The sequence below is a fragment of the Sus scrofa genome, chromosome 15 (genome assembly GCF_000003025.6).
Source record: "Sus scrofa isolate TJ Tabasco breed Duroc chromosome 15, Sscrofa11.1, whole genome shotgun sequence".
NCBI classification, from domain to species: domain Eukaryota; kingdom Metazoa; phylum Chordata; class Mammalia; order Artiodactyla; family Suidae; genus Sus; species Sus scrofa.
The window spans coordinates 112,156,223-112,179,411 of NC_010457.5; the positions used below are offsets into that span (position 1 = coordinate 112,156,223).

The following is a 23,189-nucleotide window of genomic DNA, read 5'->3' on the forward strand; positions in this document are numbered from 1 at the left end:
AAAAACGTCAGATAAGAAGTCGGCTGAGTCCCTCTGTCCCGACGGCGCTGATCTCACTTTGCTTCTGGTAGCGGTGATGGAGGAGGATTCTTCTAGAAAGAGTCTCACAGTCCCAGACCCAAAGTGGCCCTGGCTTAGCCGGCACTCCGAAGCTGCTACCCTCGCTGTCCCCGCGGGGCGGCGGGCTGGCTGCGGCAGGAGGCGGGGTGGCAGTGCTCGCCTCCGGGACGCTGCGGCTTTGCCCGCGCCAGCCCCGCCCCCGCGACCCACCGGGCTGCCAAGTCGGGCGGGGCTTGCGGGGGGCAGGAGGCGGGGCCTGCTGGGGGCGGGGCGGCCGCGCGGGGAGCCAGCGGCCGGGGCGGCGCTCAGACTGGGCCGGGCGCTCCGGCTGCGCGGGCTCTCGGCGGCCGCGGCGACAGCAGCAGCAGCAGCATCCTCCTCTTTCTTTTCTTCCCTTCCGTTTCTTTCTTTTTTTTTTTTTTTCTCCTTCCTTTTCTCCTTCTTCCCTTGCCCCGTCTCCCCTTTTGCTTCTTCTCTAGAGGACGTTAGGTCCTCGGGTCCCTGAGTAGTGGCAGCGGCGACCGCGGGTGCATCCAGTTTCTGCGCCCAGGTAAGAGAACAGTCACCACCTCACCTCTGGTTCTACAGGGTGTTTCTCCTTCTCTCTCGCCCACTGTGTAGAGGGAGGAGAAGGAGCCCAGGAAAAGAGTGAAATGGAGAGAGGTTTGTCTCGTCCTCTGTCTTGGAAGCAGGCACAGGTTGACCGAGCTGCCCAGTCTCCTACCTGGCGGAAGCTTCAGGCCCGGCCTCTTTAGGTGTCACTACTACGCAGCGGGGGACCAGGGCTGCTACCTGGGTTCTAGATTTGTTAAAGGGTGTGTGACCTTGGTAAGTACCACTTTGAAACGCCCGTAAACTTACGTCGGGTTAGGATACCTGTCTTGAGAGCTAATTTTACCTGAGCTGAGAAAAGACAGGGGGTGAATTATGCGAACATAATAGGGACAGGATTTGGAGGTAGAGGATTTTTTTTTTTGTCCATTAACTGCAGAGAACTGACGAGCGAGCAAGTTAGGGAAGCCTTGTCAATTTGAAATCATTTTCCCTGTAATCCTTCCAGAAACAGCTGGAAGAACAAGATTGATGAATATTTATAGTTTTAGGAAAATGAAGAATTAACGTCAGAGGGCGGAACACTAGAAAACAAATGAGTGTGGATTAGCTGAAGCGTCCACATAGTCCTTTTTAACCGATTGGTGTGGAGAGCAGCATCTACAGTTCATCTCTTCTCTTCTTTTTCTTCCTAAAAGGCGTTTGGGGGGCTGTAGTGCTGGGTGCCTTCCCTACCCAACCTCGTCTTTTGTTTAAGGGTGGAAATTTAAAGTAAGAGTATGTGAGAGGAGCAAGGAGTGAGGATGTGTGTGTTTGGGTGTGTGTAGGGGGGAGGGGGTAATAAAACGGATAGGGTCAGAAAAAAAACATCCTTGAAAACTGGAAGTTGATGTTATACTGCCTGGCATCAGGGCTTTGGGATTTTGTCAGAAAATAAAAAAGCTTTCATTAACAAGCCCATTTGTAAGTTGCTGTGAACCATCAGCTGTAAGCCCTTAGCATAATGCTCTTTAAAACTGACTCAGTGTGAAGGGTTTTTGTTTAAAGGCGAGCGTACACAGGAGTATGGTGGTACACACTACACACACACACACACACACACAAAAACCCGTTCACATATATAACACACTGTATTCCTAATATTGCAGTGGATTCTTAGAAGACTAATGTTTAAATATTTATCCTTGAAGATTTGGGTTATGGTGTGAATGAAATCTATAGTGCAAAGCAAACAAACATATGTTGGTGGGTGGTATTTAATTTTTGGGTGTGAGACAAAGGGATTAATGGATATCCGTAAGGTAGTAACTTAAATGTTAAAATTTATTTAAAAATGATCTTTCTGGTCTGGGAGAAGAAATGATTGAAAACTGAAATTGGGGTTTGCAGCCGCAGTGAGGCGATGGAGAACAAAGCCTTTTATGTGAGCCACATTATGCAAAATGTCCCATGCTTGAGCTGCAGGTACCAGCCCAGTATAAAGCATAGCTCTGTAACCCTGTCATTTCACTGTGGGCAATTATAATTTTTTTGGCAATGAAAGTAGATTAAATAAATAAAAGCTCTTTAGAATGCCCAAGAGGAAGATTATAGCCTTTCTTTTGAATGTGACACAAAACACCCATTTAACTGGGCAATTGGTATCTATATGTTTTTCTGGAAACCTTTGTGAATTTATAAACAATTGTGGATGTTTCAGTCATTCCCTCTTCATGTGCAAAAGCATTTCCCCCCTCAAGAAAAGATTAAAGGCATTTTTGTCTTTCAGTAAGGAGTATTATATTTGTGTGTGTGTGTATATATCTTAACATTGATTCATTTTATCTGATTAACAGAGGTTTACATCTGGATTCACAATTTGCATATTATCAGAGCTATTGTGCCTTTAGGATCTGCACTACATGCTGTTTTTATGCCTATGGTTTATTTAATCTTAATTTTTAGTATTTCACAATATAGTATTATTTAATTTCCAAAAGTTTTTTTTTTTGCTTGTTTTTATTTTACCAATAGACAGAAAATTGCCTAACATATACCTGGAGATCTAAGCAATTTAAAAATTGAGCTCCTTTTTTGAAAAAGATTTTTTTTTAATACATTAATTTCCATTTTCTTTCTCGCCTCTCTTGACACCCCCCCCCCGCCCGCTCCTTATCATATAACCTGTTTCTTTGTGACTCTGTCTGTGATGCTTTAAGTTTCTGGTTATGTCTATCAAATGAAGAGCCAGAGGTCTCAAGAATTTCAAATTTAGGATTTGTTAATTCTCTGTAGCAAATCTCCCAGGATGACTTGTTTACAGCACCTTCTCAGGGAGGAGAAGAAGAAAGAATGTGCTGAGAGAGCATGACCCAGTGAAACTGGCACAGCCATTACCTCATCATCGTAGCTACTTCAGATTCATTGAGAGAGCAGGCATCCTCTCAGTGGAAACCAAACACCAGGAGCACACCCATCTCAAGGCAGAAGCCCTTCCTCTAATAATGTTGCTCTGCTGAGGTTAAAGGAATGTTTTCTCTTTTATGTATTTCTCTTCAGGGATCTTGAACTTGGTCATAAATATACAGCCAGAAATGAAACTTGGCACAGAATCCTCTAAACTCAAAGGAATCATTTCATTTCTTTACCCCTTTGGCTTAAATCAATTTTCAGATTTTCTAAACATCAGGAAGGAGAAGAAAGAAGAAGGCTTATTGGCCTTTTTTGCATATTTTCTTATGACATACATTTTTGTTGTTAAATTTTACTAGCAACTAGATGACAGCCTGGACTGCTATGCTTTTGAGCAATACAGTTGCACAGTTGGACTTTAAAATGAAATAGTTTCAACATTTGCTTAGATGTATACATGACAATTTGTGCATCCTTAAAATATTCATTGATGCCTCCATGAAACCACTATATGAAACCAACTTGGGGATTTTAGTATTCAAGTTGATCACTTTGATTAATGAATTCCTTTCAACAATTCTTCTTGACAGATTAAGGTAAAGAATCTGAAATAACAGTTATAGTTATGGTACAGTGATACCACCATCTCCAGGTCAATACCATATCCCTTAATGTTAACAGTAGTCATTTAGGTAAGTTATTAGTAATGCATTAGTAAATGTTATACAAAGATAATATTCTGAACAGTCATAAACCCTTTTGTCTCTGATTTAGTTAAAGAGGCTAATAAGCTCTTTGAGTCATATCTGATTCTCTTAGATATGTTAATTCTTTTTCTACTTTAATTCTCTCTCTGCCTTTCCTATTGCCATTGCCATGATCTGCTCAATCCAGACCATCTTATGTGTGGGCAGTATTTTGATTATTTCACCTGGATTTTTCCTCTCCCTTCCCATCATTCCTTTTAATCTCATATTTGAATGTTAGTCTTCTCTAGGCAATGTGCCTTCAATACCATTGCTCTCAGTACAAAATTTCACCTTTACTTTTCATTCAGGAGAGCATTTATTCCTGTATATTTATTTTATTATATATCCAGTAAGTTTCTACTGGATGCCAAATATCACACTGGGGACTAGATAGAAAGATACAAAAATAAGGCTTCTTGGCTTCAAGAAATTTACAAATCAAGTTAGAGAGATTTGTTTCCTTTGTAATGGGAATAACTAATAAGTAACATTCAAATGAGAAGCTTTTATAGTGCAGATATGACACGTCAGTACTAGGGACTGCACTTGGTTGGGGAGGTAATATCCCAGCACCTCAAAGACAAGCTTTTATGTATCAGTTATGTAAATATCCAAATACATACCCTGTGTACCTATCCTTTTTTTCCGTATTTGTATTATCTATATATAATTATATAAATGTTTGTATGTGTGTGTGTGTGTGTGTGTGTGTGTGTGTGTGTGTGTGTAGGGAATTATATAACTAGGGAATTATATAACTATCTTTGAGTATATGTGTACATATACATACATAATGGAAGTACTAAGTCTCTCAAATGCTTCAGCCAGTCAGCTGAATTAGCTGTAGAAGGTCAGATCATTAAATGCAGGACAGCACATAAAAATTTCACTTCAGGAGTTTCTCTTGTGGCTCAGCGCATTATGAACCCAACTAGTATCCAGGAGGATGCAGGTTCCATCTGTGGCCTCGCTCAGTGGGTTAAGGATCTGACATTGCCATGAGCTGTGGTATAGGTCACAGACATGGATTGGATCCCCCATTGCTGTAGGTGTGGTGTAGGCCAGCAGCTGTAGCTCTGATTTGACCCCTAGCCTAGGAACTTCCATATACCACAGGTGTGGCCCTAAAAAAGCAAAACAAACAAACTTCAATTCAGATATTCTGAGAAACAACTTTTGATGTTCTCAAGAAATTATCCATCGCAGGAATTGATCCCAGGCACTAAAGCAGATGAAGAACTACAAAGTAAGAAGGGGAACAAGAAGAGACAAAATAAAGGAGAGGGTCTGTGAGAAAGTTTGGGTGAGTAGGTGGAGGTAGAGGGAAATGAGGAATTTCTCAGCTGTGGTCTTGTTAGGATAGAGTAAACCCATGATCTAAGTGGGTGAAGAGGGAAGAAATATGTTTTTTTTTCCTACGTCAACATATTTTGTTCAAATCTCTCCCCTGTTATCGCTTTGTGCTAAGGCTGTCAGTGTTTCCTTGAAAAAATTATAAAAAGTGCTTATTGGAAGCAATTCTATCATGAATTAAAAATTTTATAACAATATGAACACAATTAGTTGACTTTTTATGAGAAACACCAAATTCATCTTTAAACAATCTTTCCTGTTCAAGAGAGATAAACTTTGAGTGGTAGTATTTTAATTGTGATACTTTTTACTTATGCATTTTTGTGAAATTCTGTGGAAATTAAGACAAAGAGCTCAGGATTTCCTTTTTCAGTCGATCGTTAAATTTATGTTGTGGATTCAGGGGAAATTTTTAAACAATTTGATTTCCATTAATATACACCAGAGGGGACAATTCTGTTCTTTTGGGGTTTTGTTATGTTAATAGGCCTTTTAGAGAAAGTAATTTAATTTCTAAGATCACACAGCTTGACTTTTCTCTTGTTTTCTTTTCTTCTACCACCTTTCCTTCCTTTGCCCCTTCCTTTCAATTTGTGTTGGCAGAAAAAAATCACTGATCATTAGGAAATGCAAATTTAGCCTGCTAATATTGCAGTTTATTTTTCCATTATATCTCTATTTCTCATTTAACACTCAGTTTTATGCTACCTTCTCCTCCTTTTCAGGGCTCCATCCGTATCTTGTCCCTTTCTTTGATCTTCACTTTTATACCCTCTAGCCTTGAACAATGCATACAGCTATTCATTCTTTTTATGGTAATGTCATCTAGTATAGCTGGGAAAAGATCTGATTCTGTAATTTACTGCACATACTTATTGTTTGAGCAAAAATCTTCAGTCTGTAGCATATAATTTCTTTGTTTAGTAGGCAAGAATATGAAGTCATAATACCTGTAACAAATTATTAGTCTAACAGATTTGACGTCCTTATGTTTCACAAAGGGCTAGCATGGTGATATTTGTGTGTATGATTGTATGTGTGTGTGTGTGTGTAATAATCACAGAGTTAGCCTTCTATCTATATGTGCCATTTTACATAGTTGAGATAAACTGTTATATAATCAATTGATTCATGGAAAATTTAAAATTATACTTTGATGTTCCTATGAGAACATTGATATTAAATACAGTTTTAAAGGAAAAACAATAACAATTATTTATTAATGAAGTATTCCATCACTTGTCGAATTAGACAAATTTCAAACAATTACTCTATTTTTCTGTTTGGAGGGAGAGAGTCCAAATTCCATTGTCTATAATTGAAGGCAAATGATAAAGCTAAATCTTGTGCTCAAACCAGAACCTCTCCATGTTGACCAAATGTGCTAAATTGAAATCCTAGTCACTTAAATTTGTCTTTTAAGAAGTGCAGGTGAAAAGAAAAGGAAGGAAGGAAAGAAAGAAAGAAAGAAATGCAGGTGGTTCCCACTGTGGTGCAGTGGGTTAAGAATCCAACTGCAGCAGCTCAGGTGACTGCAAAGGCACAGATTTGATCCCCAGCCCAGGGCAGTGGGTTAAAAATCCGGCATTGCTGCAGCTGCAGCTCAGATCCAGTCCTTGACTGGGGAACTTTCATATGGTTCAGGTACAGCCATTTAAAAAAATAGAAGAAGAGAAGTGCAAGTGGCACTGCTTTTGCATGGAAAATGTGCTTTATCTTCATTTAAACAGCAGAAGCCAGGAGTGATGGAACTTTAGAAAGTTTGTTACAATGAAAGCATTAAGCACTAAGCATTCTAATGGAAGCTGTCTCTTATAAATAACCAAGTGAGTATGATCTAGTGTTTATTAAAATGGTTTGGCCATTGCATTTCTAAAATTTGCCTCATTCATTTATTACATGGTGAAAAATATTATAGACTATTAAGTGGTTTTTGGTGAATTTGAGATTTTGTGCGTTGTTTTTTTAAGTTCTTCTCACCTTCAGGCTCAGTTATTATTTCCATGATTTTTGATTTTGTTTTGTTTTACCTTGAATAGGACTACATTAAATGAGGGTGGACTGTATCAAAACTGTAGGTTATAACAACTTTGTACAATCCTGGATAGTCTCACCGCCCTATTTCAGCCCCTTCCCAAAGACTGACCATCAGGTTTTGTGATAAGAATCCAAAGTTTTCTATTAAAAAACTGGTAGAGAAAATGAGTAAACTGATTTTTAATATTGTTTTCCTTTTACTTAATATGTTTATAGTCTATATAACAGAGTAGCTTTTTATAACCTTATTAATTAGTAGCTTAGAAGTATTATGTGATTATACATCCAGAACCATAAAATGTATTCTTCTGTGCCTCTGTCCCATGATGGAAGGGACATTTTCTCTTAAGACTTGCTAATTATATTTGAGTTAGATGATGTTTGAAGAGGAGGAGGGACTGTTAAGAGCAAATGTTATGAACCTCCGATGTACATAGAAGTACATCATTCCTGGGATGGGGAGTGGCTAAGGGACTTCTCTGGGATTCTACGTAGTGGAATCAGGTTTAAGACTTAGCTCTTGGTAAGGGATGCCAGTGAAGAACCATCCCGCTCTGACTGTCTGCTTCCAATTCTGGTTATATTTCTGTTCCCTGACATATGGGTGGGGTGACAGTCATACCTGCCCTACTTTGTGACTCAACTGTGACTTTCACATGACTATAAAAGAGGGAGGGACTCAGAATTCTAAGGCCATTCCAACCAGCTCCATGCCAGCTCCACTACTGAAAGTGGTGAAACTAAACCTGGTCCAGGAAACGTTGACAAGGCTCCAGGGCCACTCCTGTGGTTTGGATCTCTTAGGACAGAAGTTTAAACTCTCTGGGGATGTGTGCCTGGACTCAAGGTACTTGAAAAGCCAAGGAGTTTTTTTCTGAATGTGAATTGTCCATACTAATGCCTCCAGATTGACTGAGTTTATGTTTAAATTTGGGTCTACATACAGGGAGACTCCAACAAAAATAACCAGGTTGAAATTTTTTTCTGACCTATAGCACTAGGAAATTTCTCAAAAATAGCTTTCCTCTTGCATCTCCTCAGCTTTAACATTTTTAGTTTAAAGGAAGTGAGCTAGAAGGGCTGTGGACCTCTGTGTCTGTGCCTGTTTTCCCTCTTACTTTTCTACTCTTGGAATTCTTTTTGTTTCTCTTCCTTCAGTGCTCTGTTCCTCGTTTTCTTTCTTTCTTTTTGTCTTCATCCAAGGAGAAGCAAATTAAGTAAGAATTAGGTGTTTCCATGGTTACTGTGTTCAGTAGAGCTTCACCTGTACCCAAGCTGCTTAGGCATTACAGTCATAAAGTTGACAGATATTTGAATGACAAAGAGGGCATCTTGGAGGAAAGAAATTAAGTAGAAATCATGCTTAAATATTTAAAGCGAAACATACACCCAGTTATTGAGAACTGAAACTATACCACTATCTAGGGAGTGAAGGAATTCTAATGTCGTCTTCCATTAAAAAATGTTATATAGTGTGTCCTAATTCTCTGGATGAACATGTTTAATCTCTAGAATTAGAGGGACTTTCTTTTTTCACTGAGGAGATGGATCAGAATTCCTTAAAATACTTTCCATGCACGTTTGTGAAAGAATGGGCTGTACATATTGTCTTCCCCTAAAGTTATCTTTATTTTGAGCCATAAATACAGCAACAAAACCATCCTAATTGCACATCAAGAATCTATTCCTATGAAGGCAAATCTTATGAGAAATTCTGTGCTCTTCTTCTTTGATGTGGTTTATGGAATTTGATATTCTGAAAATATGAATGATCTGTAAAGAATTAAAATAACATCTTTTAGTAAATGATTTTGAGAAGAATTCATTTTTAAAAACATTTAAGTTTTGTGTTATGAATAATATGCACATGTCACTTAACAGATACTACATAAGTGTGAAACTGCTTATGCAAAGTTAGTGTGTGCAATAGGGATATTATTAGTCCTCGTACTTACAAAATTATACCTTATTGTTTTTCTTAAACTGTGCTCTGAAATGTAACAAATCTTACACAGATATTCTTGTCTGTCCCCTAAAATTAATCTATGTTGCTGAAACAAAAAGATGTATAAGAAAAACATGATTTTTATCCTGCAGAATTTTTTATTTTTAAATAAGAAAATTTATAAAAGCATGAAATTCATGGTCAGAATTTTTTTTTTTTTCTTTTTAGGGCCGCACATGCAGTATGTGGAAGTTCCCAGGCTAGGGGTCAAATTGAAGCTTTCGGTTCACAGGGATCCAAGCCACATTTGCGACCTACACTGCAGCTTATGGCTGTGCTGGATCCTTCACCCACTGAGCAAGGCCAGGGATCAAACCCACATCCTCTTAGTTACTAGTTGAATTCATTTCCACTGCATCATGACAGGAACTCTGGTCACAAAATATAAAGTTTAATGTTTTAATCCTGAACATTGCAGGGCAAATAGATACTCTGTTTTTCTTCCACTTAAATATCAGGCTAGCCAGCTCTAAGTATTTCTAATATCATGGTCCATAAATCAATCCTTTATTTACTCAACAAATGGTTATTGGGTCCTTAATACACACAGGGACTTTTCTGAATGTGTAGGATATTGGGATAAACCATACAAATTCCTGCCCTCATGGAGCTTATATTCTAGTAGTAGGATACAGAAATTAACAAGTAAATCAAGAAATGAATGGGCATTTCAGATACAAAAAATTCTGTAAGAAAGATCAAATAATAACATCCATCCCAAAAGCCTTGTCAGGAATGGACTAGGCATCCCTTGGAGACATGAGTAATGAGAAGAGCCAGGCATGTGACTGTCAGGGGAAGGGTTTTCAAGCAGAGAGAACAGAAAAAGTAATAGCCTGAAATCAGGAAGAAGCCTGGCTTATGTGAGAAACTAATAATAGAAGACCAAGGCCACTGAAGTCTAATGAATATGGTAGAGAGTAGAGGAACAAGAAATCAGCAGAAGGCAGGCAACAAGCCACATTGGTCCCCTGGACCAAGACAAAGGCTTTAACTTTTAACTTGCAGTTCATTCTATTCTTTAAGGTAGCAGAAGCAAGATTTTTTTTTTTTTTTGAGAATCTCATAAAAACTTTCAAAGATTAATTATATCTCCTAAATCCCTGCAGATATATCTCTGTCTTATTCACCAATGTGTTAAATCACGAGAGAAATCATTTAGAAAATTAGAAATCAATGGTGGAAATAAGATTAGACTTGTTGATCTGACCCAATGCTCTACTCATAGGTAACCCAAATTGTGTCATTTTCTTGATATATTGGAAAGTTATATGTCTAAATAATCTTAACCCCTTGTAGCCTTTTTGTACTTGAAACTACGTTTTTATTTTTAATCTAAAGAGAAAATCCATGTTTGAGAAAAGTAGTCACAATAATGATTTTAGTTTCAATATAAATGTATTCTTTGTTTATTTCCCCTTAGCAGCTTTAGTTTTGTACAAGACCAGGTACCAAGTAGCAGCAACATGTTCCTGAAATTTATAAATAAACTAAATAACAGAGTTATACATATTTTGCTTCTTATAGGCAATGGCCTAAATATCCTGAGAGTTTAGTAAGTGAACTTATCCAATCTCATGATGATCTTGGATCAAGTTTGAGGTTAATGATTAGTGTACCTGTTCATGTATGCATTGCTTATCCTAAAATATCTAAAGCACCTTTTAGATATCTGTAGACCTAATATAATGCTCTGTAAATTTAGCTTTAAATAAAATTTGCCAGACATTTGACTGATTATACTTTTGGCATAATTCATAATTCCTAGGCACTTCCTCAGTTGAAAAACTATTATTTTTTTATTCCTTTATGTAATGTTATTTGCAGGGCATTTTCAAAATGTCACATAATTTGGAGAAAAATAGTATTTTATTTTACAGTGGAGAATTGAAATACTGTTGATTTTTCTTCAACAGTATTTTCTTTCCTTGACTTCCATTTTGTTTTGTTTTTAGGATTAACTGTATGATGTAAATTGCTTTAATGTGAAACCTTTAGGTAGAGTGATATATCTATCTCCCAGACTTGCAAAGACTCAATTATTAAAAATATGAGTGACAAACCAACAAATAATTCTTATTATTATATTAAACTCTAATTAGTGTTTTTGGAATTTTATTTAAATATAGGCCTTTTAATATTGAGATGTCAGTAGATATCAAATATAAACTGTTAGTTCGAAGAGTTGATAAAAGGCTTTAAAAAAGGTGATTGATTTTTTTCTATGTGCAACCATGCTTATTCTATGGAATGTAAAATATAAGCATATTGTTCTCCTGTCGTTGCCACTCACTAGAGACATAGGACATAAAGCTAATATTAAAAAGAATATAATGTATAATAAGGCAAATGGTTAAAAAAAAAAAAGAGATTTGGTAAGTGCTATGAAAATTAAGAGGAGGGAAATTTATCACCATGTGCAGAAGCCAGAGGTTTCACATGGGATGTAGGATGTGGAATGGGGATACATCAGTGGCTGGGTTTGGCAAAGCACTTAGGTGGGACCATAGGAAAAGCCAGACACTGAGGTGACAAAGAGCAAGATAAGCCAAATTGTCAGCAATGGGTGGTTCCATTTGGAGAAGAGTAGGATGGGTAGGTGGTCTTGGATTTATAGAGGCCATTAAATACTGGGCTTAGTAGGAGTTTTGGTTTATCATAAGGCCATTGGAGTCAGTGAAGTATTTTGACTTGGGGAGTGGGGTAAGGAATGTGGTGTTTTAAGATTAGCAAGAAAAATCGGAAAGGGCATAGTGGCCGGTCTAGAATTTCTATATGTGGCGTGGCGTAGAGACACAGAGATCTATTTAGAGGGAGAGACTAAGGGACTTGTTTAGGAGCTATGGTTGCAGACATTTTCACAAACAGCTAAGAAATATCTAAGAATGGAGGTGGGTGGTACTGATAGAGATGGGGTGAGAAATGCCAGTGTCAAAAAGTTCAGAAAGACAGACTTGGGAAGGACCCAAAGAGTTAGAAGGCATGTAGAACTGTAGTTATTAGTGAGTAATATGAGCTCCTACTGGGGTTATGTCATGTGTATGCAAAATATGTACTTTTAAAAGGACATTAGCTTTGGAAAACTAAGCAAAGAATTAAGGGAAACTTTCAATTCAAGTCCTTCTCTGATTTCTGGGCCATATTGGAAATGTGTCTTCACAAATTACTTTAGTAAACAGTTATTGAAAATTAATAGTATGTGTGTATATAATTAAGTAACCACAGATTTTCTTGCAAAAGATTACAAACACATTTTTGTTAGATATTTACTTCTGATTTTAAATAATTGAATTCTAAGAATATATCTTTATAAATAATATCAAATGGCAGAGTTGGCAAGCTATTATGTAAAGTGCAGATAAAAAATTTTTAGGCTTTGTGGGCCACACGTGCTTTCTGTTGGAATCACTTAGCTCTGCTGTTGTAACAAGAAAGCAGCCGTAAACAATATGTAAACAAATGGGTATTACAGTGTTCCAATAAAACTTTATTTATAAAAACACATAAGTCCATTGACCATTGGGTTGTAGTTTGCCACCACCTGGCATAACGTGTCTTGGTTGAACATGAATCTAGAAACTGTCTTTAAAATTATTTTAACCATACTTTTAAGAGACCACAAATACATAAAGACTATCTAAGGATAACGGTTATATGTTTCCCTTTATGAAGACTCATAGGGGGAATCTTTAGATTTCTTTCAGGTCAACACATGTTAGAAACTGCAGACTTTGTCTTAAGCCAGTAACGTGGTTTTATCATTATAGGTGCTGGTTGGGTTTCCATTTTTTCCTTGGCCTCTAATAACCTCAGAATAAAGTTGAGTCCTATTTCAAGTAACTGTGCAAAACCTGTAGTATACATTTCACATGCTAACTATTTCATGCTTTATTTTCTTCTGATTTCCCTCTGTAATTTATTTGAATCCTTTTTAGAACAAGGTAAGGTATAAATAAACCTACTTTCTGTGTTTTCATTAGATATCCACTTATCATTAAAGTTTTTGACCAGAGAATTTCCTTTCTGGGAGTGAGTGAAGGTGACACGGCATTTCAACCATGTTTGCTATTCAATTAGGACAGGTTGCATTGCTCTTGTTATTCAGTTTCCACAAATGAAATCATTTTCTCAAAAATAAACTGTAAATTGCATGTGATTATGATATTGGAGAACATCTGTTAAACCTGCTACCCTTTTAAAAATGAGAAAATTTGTTGCTTCTGAACTTTTTGCTATGCTTTTAATACCATTTTTCAACACTCAGGATATCAGTAGTCCTGGTGTGAAGCTGCTGAGACCCAGATTTTTTCTCACTTTTATGAATGCATGGGCGTGGAAATATTCTGGGGATTAGAAATCAGATATTAAGCACTGTTCTTTCTCTCCAGAATGCTACATGATATTTCTCACTCCAAAGTGAAATCTGAATCATGTCATAGTATAGGAACTGAGTTCTGACTTTTTGTTTTGTTTTGTTTTGTTTTACCTTCTAATCATGTAAAATGATACTATTGCCATTTACATTTAATAATAAAGTTTGTTAATACACTGGAATTAAATAATTAGACGAATTTTGACCATCCTATTAAGTTAATAGTGAAATGTATTTGAGTGACTCTTCTACAAATTATATAATGGTCAAGAGAGCTTTTCATGTGACTATTCACCTAAAAAATATATTATCAATTAGATATGACCAATAATGTTTCTTTGACATAGTCAAGGAAGTATCATGGGAAATGACAATGTCCTCCTTTAAATGTTAGAAAAAAGAGAATATTATACAAGAAAAAAGATAAATTAGAAAGCCCCTGGTGATTAGACAGAGGTTTGTTCCACTTTGTCAATACCTGTGTTAAGGTGAGTTGTTTTACTGTAATTGTTTTGGGTGGTTTAGCATCACAGAGAATTAGAAATTATAACAAGATACATTTCAGTTAGACTGAAACATAGACAATATGGTGAGTGGTGGGCCATAGATATAGTTAGAAGAAGGTTTCAACAAATACCATTGCCTGGGAACATTTATAGGGATCATAATGGGCGTGACCCTGTACTAATTTCATTTGTAGTGAAACATACAAAGAATCTCAAACATCAGCAAGAGGGCCAGATTAAATAATATTTAGTTAGTCATAATGAAAAAATGGCATCATGTTTTCCTAAAGAAAATTCAATTTGAATTTCTCACGCTAAAAAAAAATCCACATTTTATCATATATATCAGATGTACATGGAGATGATCTATAAAGAAGGATGTAAGTGGAGCACACATATATATGTAACCTTGAGAACATCCATTTTATCATTTTAAAATAACCATTTCAAGGTGAAAAATTGCTCATGTTTCTGTATTATGTAAAGTTACTTTTCACATCACAAAACGTATCAAAAAACATGAGAGCAGCCACGGGGGATTTTGTAACAAATGAAATAATCATGACTTTATATCTTGTGGTAAAATATAGTTTACTGTGTGAACCACTTTACTGAATTTATTCAGAATCCTTTCTCTGGAAAGAAAATGAGAGCAATTGCTATTTCCTTTCCCAAGTTGTTATGCCCCTTAGAGGTTCTCAGTCCTGCAGAGAAGGTTGTGTATGTGGAGAATCTGAGCTAAGGAGCCCTGGTTCAGGCCAAGTGACGCCTAAAAAATGCTCCTGCTCAGAGAAGTGCTGTTGACTTATAGTGGCACTTATTCAGCCATTTCTGGACTCAGGTCAGTACAGCCCTCCAGATGGAGTGAAAACTAACCTTATGTGAAAACTAATAACACAGCACTCTGGTGGTCAGATCTACTATTACATACCATCTTCATAAAATCTAGGTCCACAACACAGGCTGGAGTTAACATACAAACAGTACCTCAAATTTGGGATAACTGTGTAACACAGTTAGTTATGATATAATCTAGTAATAGAATAAAAATGGACCCCATGTTGGAAAAATCTATGACAAACTCTTAAAAAAATTTCATTTCACTTCATTTTACACTTAAGTATAGTTTACTAACTTTTATGCTTTCCCATTTACGTTAATAATATTGAAAAGTTACACATTTGAAATTATACAAAACATGATGATGACTGAAGGTTTATAAAAAATGTCTTCTCCATTTCTGAGGTTAGGAAAAAATAGAGAACAGAGGGGGGCCTCTTATGAAGATTACTTTGTATAATCCCAGCTTTTTTTTGTATTGTTATTTCTTCGAACCCATATTGATGCTCTGTTTTGTCATTTACAAAACTGCATGTATGTGATTACTTAGTTCTACAACTAGTTGTGATTGTTAAGGTCCCCATTTATTTATTTATTTGTCTTTTATCCTTTTTTTTAGAGCTGCATCTGCGGCGTATGGAGATTCCCAGGCTAGGGGTCTAATCAGAGCTACAGCTGCTGCCCTACATCACAGCCACAGCAACGCCAGATCCAAGCCATGTCTGTGACCTACACCACAGCTCACAGCAACGCTGGATCCTTAACCCACTGAGTGAGACCAGGGATCGAACCCACAACCTCATGGTTCCTAGTCGGATTCTTTTATGCTGCTCCTTGACGGGAACCCCAGATCCCCATTTATTAATGCATATATTTCTTTGATCAAGATACATGTGTGTGGTTTACAAAAGGCAGCTTTCTTTGCATGGACTTGTAAAGGAGGAAAGAACAACAACAACAAAAAAATCTAAAGTCCAAACCAGACTTCAACCTCCTTAGTCCTTGTTTCATTATCTTTAAAATGCGGATACTTGCCAAGAGTTTCTTGTGTTTTGTTCATTTTAGATCTAAGAATCTAGAAGTCAAATTAAAGCTATATTTTAGGACAGGGATTTTGTTCTTCAGGAAGTGAAACTGAACAAAATGCTTTATGTGCCACAATTGTAATTCCATTGAAAAAGTCAATGTGGGCAGGTTTACAAATGTCTAGCATCTTTAGGTCATGTCAGTCATTTTTGAACTACGGGGCATAAAGCTAAGCTGTTCATGAAATTTTAAGTCATGCTAAAAAAAAAAAGTATTACATCAGCCCGCTAGTTGATACTGGGGTATACATGAATAGACATGAGACAGGCACTGAATATATTTGGAAGATGTAAATAATATCCTTCATATCCTTATTATATCATTGTTTGTTATAGTCTACACAGTAACTTTATCATGATAAATTAATCACTATTACATTGTGTTTAGATTTATGTGAGCTATGCACATTTTCATAGAGTACTTTTTAAACGTCTTTGAAAACTTCAATAATCTCAGTTTTAAGGTAAAGAATATGATACCTTAGTCACTATATAATTTTTGTTTGCTTATTTACACAGTGCAGGATACCCCACTATTAAGAAAATTGTGTGGTTGAAGGAAGTGATCAGTAACTGTTTTTGAATGAACACAGCTTGTTTAGTACTATACCAAGAAAATAATGGTCACGCTTTTCTTTTTCAGACTGATAAGATTTGAAGGAATCAATATTGTATCTCTCTTAAAAAAAAAAAAAAGCAACAATTCCATGTCTGAAATACCCAGTCTTTACCTTTCTTTAAGACATATTAAACATTATCACTCTACCATCTTATTGAGTCCTTTGGAAAGTCATTTGACTCTGGGCCTCAATTGTCTAGAACACAATGAGGGGATAAACTTCAAACTTTTGCACTAAGCAGTTTGTCATGTTGAATAGCTATTTGCCCCGCAAAAAATTTCAGTGATTAGAAGCCTGGACAGATACATATACTTTTATTAAGAAAAACTGAATATCACAGGGAAGGTGAATTCCTTGGAATTATGAGGTGCTTTTCAGAGGAACAGATCATACCATTGTGAGCATCCACTGTGTATTCAGCAAATGTTTTTAAAGAATCAGTTATGAGCCCCTGATGGTGATGAGCCATGACAGCAGTAGAAAAAAAACAAGACTGCATCCTTACCTTCTAGGAGCTTTGTGCTGGAGTTGAGAAGACATGGCCTCACATCCTTGGGAGAACCAAACAGGCTATATATGAACACTTAGCACATCACATCACTAATTTACTTGTTTAAAAGAACTTAGAGAAGGAAGCACATATGTGATAGCCTTAAATAAGAGCCAAGTTATAATATGGTTATGTGTGAAAATGAGTGATACAAATAATTGGAACAGTTGAAAAGATGAGACTAAGACAAGGCTTTAGGAAATGATGGATGCAACTCTACACACTTGGAAAATATTTGCCTGTCTCATAGCTAGTGTGGATTTTAAAGAAAAAAAGAATTGCATTTGAATGCATTATTTTCCAATAGAAAGGCAATAAAATATTTTACTAATATATAAGATACTATATTTTTTAATTGATGTATAGTTGATTTACAGTGTTGTGTTAGTTTCTGGTATACAGTGAAGTGATTCAGTTTTATAAAAATAATATATATAGTCTTTTTCATATTCTTCTCATTATGGTTTTTTCCAGAACACTGAGTATAGTTCCCTGTGGTATACCAAAGGACCTTGTTTTTTATGTCTTTTTTATATAATAGTTTATATCTGTTAATCCAAACTTCCTTATTTATCCCTTCCCCACCCCCTTTCCCCTTTGGTAACCATAAGTTTATTTTCTCTGTCTATGAATCTGTTTCTGTTTCTTACATAATAACATGTATATCATGCTTTAGATTCCAAATACAAGTGACATCATATGATATTTGTCTTTCTCTTTCTTATTTACCTCACTTAGTATGATAATCTCTAGGTCTATCCATGTTGCTGCAAATAGCATTAGTTCTTTTTTATGGCTGAGTAATATTCCATTGTATATATATATTCCATATCTTCTCTATCCATTCACCTATCAGTGGACATTTAGATCACTTCCATGTCTTGGCTATTGTAGATAGTGCTGCTGTGAACACTGAGGTACACTCATGTGTCTTTTCAAATTATGGTTATGGTTTTCTGCAGATATATGCCCAGGAATGGGATTGAAAGATCATATGACAACTCTATTTTTAATTTTTTTAAGGAATCTGCATACTGTTCATAGTGGCTGTACCAATTTACATTCCCACCAACAATATAGGAGGGTTCCCATTTCTCTACACCCTCTCCATCATTTATTTGTAGACTTTTTAATTGTGGCCATTCTGATTGGTGTGAGGTGATACTTCATGCTAGTTTAGATTTGCACTTCTCTAATAATTTACAACACTGAGCATCTTTTCATGTGCTCTTGGCTGTTGATATGTCTTCTTTAGATAAATGTCTATTTAAGTCATCTGCCCATTTTTCGATTGGTTTGTTTGTTTTTTAAATATTAAGCTGTCTGAGTTTGTATATTTTGGAAATTAATCCCTTGTCAGTTGCATTATTTGTGAATATTTTCTCCCAGTCCTTTTGTTGTCTTTTCATTTTGTTTATGGTTTCCTTTGCTGCGCAAAGGCTTATAAGTTTGATTAGGTCTCATTTGTTTATTTTTACTTTTATTTCAATTGCTTTGGGAAAGTGACCTAAGAAAACATTTGTATGGTGAATGTCAGAGAATGTTTTGCCTATGTTCTCTTCTAGAAGTTTTGTATTGTCATGTCTTATATTTAAGTTTTTAAGCCATTCTGAGTTTATTTTTGTTCATAGAGTGAGGGTGTGTTCCAGTTTCATTGATTTGCCTGCCACTGTTCAGCTTTCCCAATACCAATTGCTGAAGAGACTGTCTTTTCACCATTGTATACTCTTGCCTCTTTGTTGAAGATTAATTGACTCTAGGTGTGTGGGTTTATTTCTGAGTTCTCTATACTGTTCCGTTGATCCATATGTCTGTTTTTGTGTTAATTCCATGCTTGCTTGAGTACTGTAGCTTTGTAGTATTGTCTGAAATCTAGGATTATGCCTCAAGCTTCGTTTTTTTTTCCCCTCAGGATTGTTCTTGTGAACATATAATCCAAAAATTTCATTTGTTCCTGTGAAAAATAAAGGTAATCTAATAGGGATCACATTAAATCTGTACATTGCTTTGGGTAGTATGGCTATTTTAACAATGTTAATTCTTCTCTGAGAGTGTGAAATAGCTTCCCATTTCTTTGAATCATTTTCAATTTCGTTTATCAATGTTTTATAGTTCTCAATTTCATTTATCAATGTTTTATAGTTTCATTTATCAATGTTTCTGTAGTTTTATAGGTATATGTCTTTCACCTTCCTAGGTTTAATCCTAAGGTCAGTTTTATTTATTTATTTTTATTTTTTGATGCAATTTTAAAAGGTTTTTTTTTTTTTAACTTCTTGATGTTTCATTGTCAGAAAGAAATATGTTAATCTTATGCTACGTTGCTAAATTTATCAGTTCTAATAGTTTTCATGTGGAGTCTTGAGAGTTTTCCACACATAATATATGATACCATGTTTTATTTCTTGTGTATAAGTCTTAAAACAATCCATCCATTGTACTTATTATGGATACCTCTCATAAACCCTTTTAATTTATTATTAGCCCTACATGATCTTCATCTATCCATTTATATTATCTGAGAATGTCTTCTACTTCATATATAATTCCTTTAGAAACATGATGCTTTGGAAAGGAAAGGAAAAAGACGGAGGTGTTTCCTAGGATTTATTGTACCATTTTTCAAAGCAGAGGCCAGCTGTTTGGGAACTAGAATGAAAATGTAAATTATCAAAGAGGATTAATGAGAGCCTTTCTTTCAGACAATGCCCAATGCAATCACAGTGAGAAAAGGGTTCAGGGAGATTTTTCTACTATGCCCAAGTTACAAATGAATCGAAAGGCTGAGAGGGAAGTGATTTACAAAGACCTAAGTGGACACAACCCATAGATTGTCTGGTACTCTGAGAAGTTGAATTAATCAAGGAACAGTCCTTCAGCTCTGCTGGGACTGAATCCAAATTACAAGATAACCAGGGACAAAACTGAGCAATTCACTGCATTAGTACCATAGCAGGACTGTAAGTTGAACTAGTGCTGGCATGAGTTGCATTTCAATTCATGTGGTTTTATGAATCAAAACAGAGGGCTTTGAATACAATGTAGACAGTACCACATGGGAACAAAATATGAAGATTATACATGAGCCAGGTCAGTATTTTCTGTATTAACCATAGGAAAAAAATCTGTGAAAGGTTTCAAATCCAAGGACTTTCACAAATAAAATAGGGTTTTTTTTGTATTTTTATGCAAATTTAAGTGCTTCAGAAAAAGTCCAGAGTGCTATGTATAACTCATACAGGCATATATTCATTTGAACTGATCTATTCATGGTATTTAATCTCAATGAGATGTCATGGTTCTGTAATGAAAAAAAATATCAATGAGGAAAGAAAACTGTAAATATATTGATTTATAATTGGGTTTTACACAAACTGTGGAAGTGAAGGAATAAAAGAACTTCAAATTCTAAAATTTGGGCATGGGGGGGTCTTATATACATTTTTATGAAATATCCATAATTTTGCCTTTTATATGATCATAAAGCTTATATAGGCTAATGAATAATTTCTGTAGTTGAAACAGCTAAAGACTATATCTCAGTTAATGCTTGAAATAATAAGGGGTTTGGAGTTTCTGCTGTGGCTCAACAGTAACAATCCCAATTAGTATCCATGAAGATGTGAGTTTGATCTCTAGCCTTATTCAGTAGGTTAAGTTTCTGCCATTGCTGTGGGCTGTGGTGTAGGTCACAGACATGGCTTGGATTTGGCATTGCTGTTGCTATGGTGTAGGCCAGCAACTGTAGCTCAGATTCAGCCCCCAGCATGGGAACTTCCATATGCTGCAAGTGTGGCCCTGAAAAAGCAGCAACAACAACAACAAATTTTAAATAATAAGGGATTTGATTAACAAATAAATATTTAATTACCAGCTTAAATTTTGGCATCTTCCCCTTTCCCTACCATCACACACACACACACACACACACACACACACACACACACACACACACCACACACACACACTGTTTTGTTTGGGTCTATCATTCTTACTGGTTGATTTGTTCCACATTCCGAGCTTTATAACCATCTTTATTCTGACAACTCTCTTCTGTATCTCCAGCTTGGGCTTCTTTCTGAGAGTTAGACTTCTATATCCCACTGCCTGCCAAATGGCTCCACTTGCGTTCTATAAGCACTTGAAACTCATCATGTTCATAAAGAAACTTATTTCAACATCCATCCTACATTGCCTTTGCAGACCCTATTTTAGGTAATGGAACTATTCCAAGGTACCAAAAGTTATCCTAGACTACTAATGTATTTCCTAAAGATATATTTCTTTCAAATTTTTCTTTTCCTCTCTATTTCACTGAATTGATTCTCCAATTAGCTTATTGATTTTTCTACTTTCAATCTTTTCACATTATATTCAGTCTTTAGATGAACCAGAGTGATCTTTCTAAACTGCCTGTCTAACCAGACTAATGACAACTATGTGTCATTCATCTGTTTAAAATCCTTCCTTAAGTGTCTTTTTAACAAAATCTATAAAGCCATGCAAATCCATAAACATGCTTATCTCTTCAGTCTTATTTTCAGCCACTTCCTGCCTGTATTTTGGCCTCCCTCAAAATTACCAAACTACTGTAGTTTTCCACACATTACTTCTATTCTTCCTATTATAGGTTTTACCCCCAGGCTAATTGCTTTTCATTTTTCAAAACAAGATCAGCTTTCGTAACTCTCTCCTACTGAATATTTATGCTTCTTCAGTGAAGGAACTATTCATTATTGTAAATCCGGTACCTAGCAGTGTGACCAGTCTACACTGCACACTCAGTGATTATTTTTTGACCTAAACAGTTCTAGTTTATGGTTCTGTTTAGCTTTTGCTACTAATTGCTTTGATTAAATGGGTATTTGTCTACTATAATAAGTTTCCATCTAGGGACCTAACTTCAATCCAATACTTGGTATCCCAAGTATTTTTCTCATAGTTCTTGATATATGCTCCCAATCTCTTCCCCATCCACTAGCAAAGAGAAATTATTTCATTTTTATATAGTGTTAGCCTGGTGAAACTGTAGGCTTTTTCACCTTAGGTAATTCTTTTCTCAAAGGGTTCTTGTGAGATTTAACTGTGATAGAGAACTTATGTGAAAAGGGTGGCAGGATGTCAGGCACTGTGCTGGAGTTCAAATACTCAATGAGTTTTCAGAAAAAAAGACTCTTAATGCGTTCTAAAATGTTTCAACAGTACTATTGAAAAATGAGAATATTTAACTGCTAAGAGAAAAAACTGTCAGCTGAAAAAGGATTAGGTTATGGGTCTCACTTTTCCCACTTGGCATGACTCTAATTCTTTACACTAAACAAACCTCCCAAGCAAAACCGTTTTTAAGAATATACTATTTGACAGTTGGCTGGTGCCACCACCCAGCACACCCCAGCCTAAAATGCTGGTCTCCTGAGGTGGGCAGGGCCTGGGTGCTGAGGCTTGGGCTTTGAAAGTCAGATTGAGAGGGAAATGGGGTTTGCTAAAAGGAGACAACCAGAGGGAGCTAGGATGTGGTGCACTGTAACCTGTAGCCAAGGGAGACTTAGCAGGAGTCTGAGCTTGCCAGAAAGGCAGGGTGCTTTGTTGGGGAGGGGAGAGGAAGGATCAGGAGGTGCTTTCTCAATATATGGGCTCTCAGGAGCAGGCATTACTTGCTTTAGCTCCTGCGGCGGGTGCTAGCCACCAAAGTTATCTCAGACCCCAGAGGCGGGAGCAGACCACTGCCTCCACTGAGGATCTCATGATCAGGTGACAGTCACTGCCTCTGCCTTCCTGGGAACTAGAGAGGCCCATTGCTGCTACTGACCTCAGAGGAACTGTGACTGTGACTAGGAACTGACCTCTCCCTGCCCCCTTCCTGGGAGCAAGCACAGCTCTCTGCTGCCACTTCCAGGGATCCTGTGACCAGGTACCAACTACTGCCCTGATTCACTGAGAGCTCGCATGGCCCACCACCACTGCTGAGGCACCAGCCTCTGCCTCTCCATCTTTGGGAGCACACATGTGGCCCACCACCTCTGCTGCTGCTGCCAGCAAGAATCCCATAACGGCACTGACCTCTTCCCT

The 23,189-nt window shown here is 36.7% G+C and overlaps 1 protein-coding gene across 13 annotated transcripts in view; it reads left to right on the plus strand.

The window, feature by feature from the left end:
- The window catches only part of MAP2 (microtubule associated protein 2), a 306,355-nt gene continuing 283,521 nt past the window's right edge, over positions 356-23,189 (plus strand). For 9 of the 13 annotated variants that reach the window (XM_021074995.1, XM_021075000.1, XM_021075014.1 and 6 more), the window contains exon 1: positions 373-610. The gene's annotated coding sequence lies outside the window, so the exon portion shown is untranslated. Of the gene's footprint in view, positions 611-23,189 lie in introns of all 13 variants that reach the window. The other 4 variants (XM_021075011.1, XM_021075013.1, XM_021075002.1 and 1 more) reach the window with 3 other exon arrangements.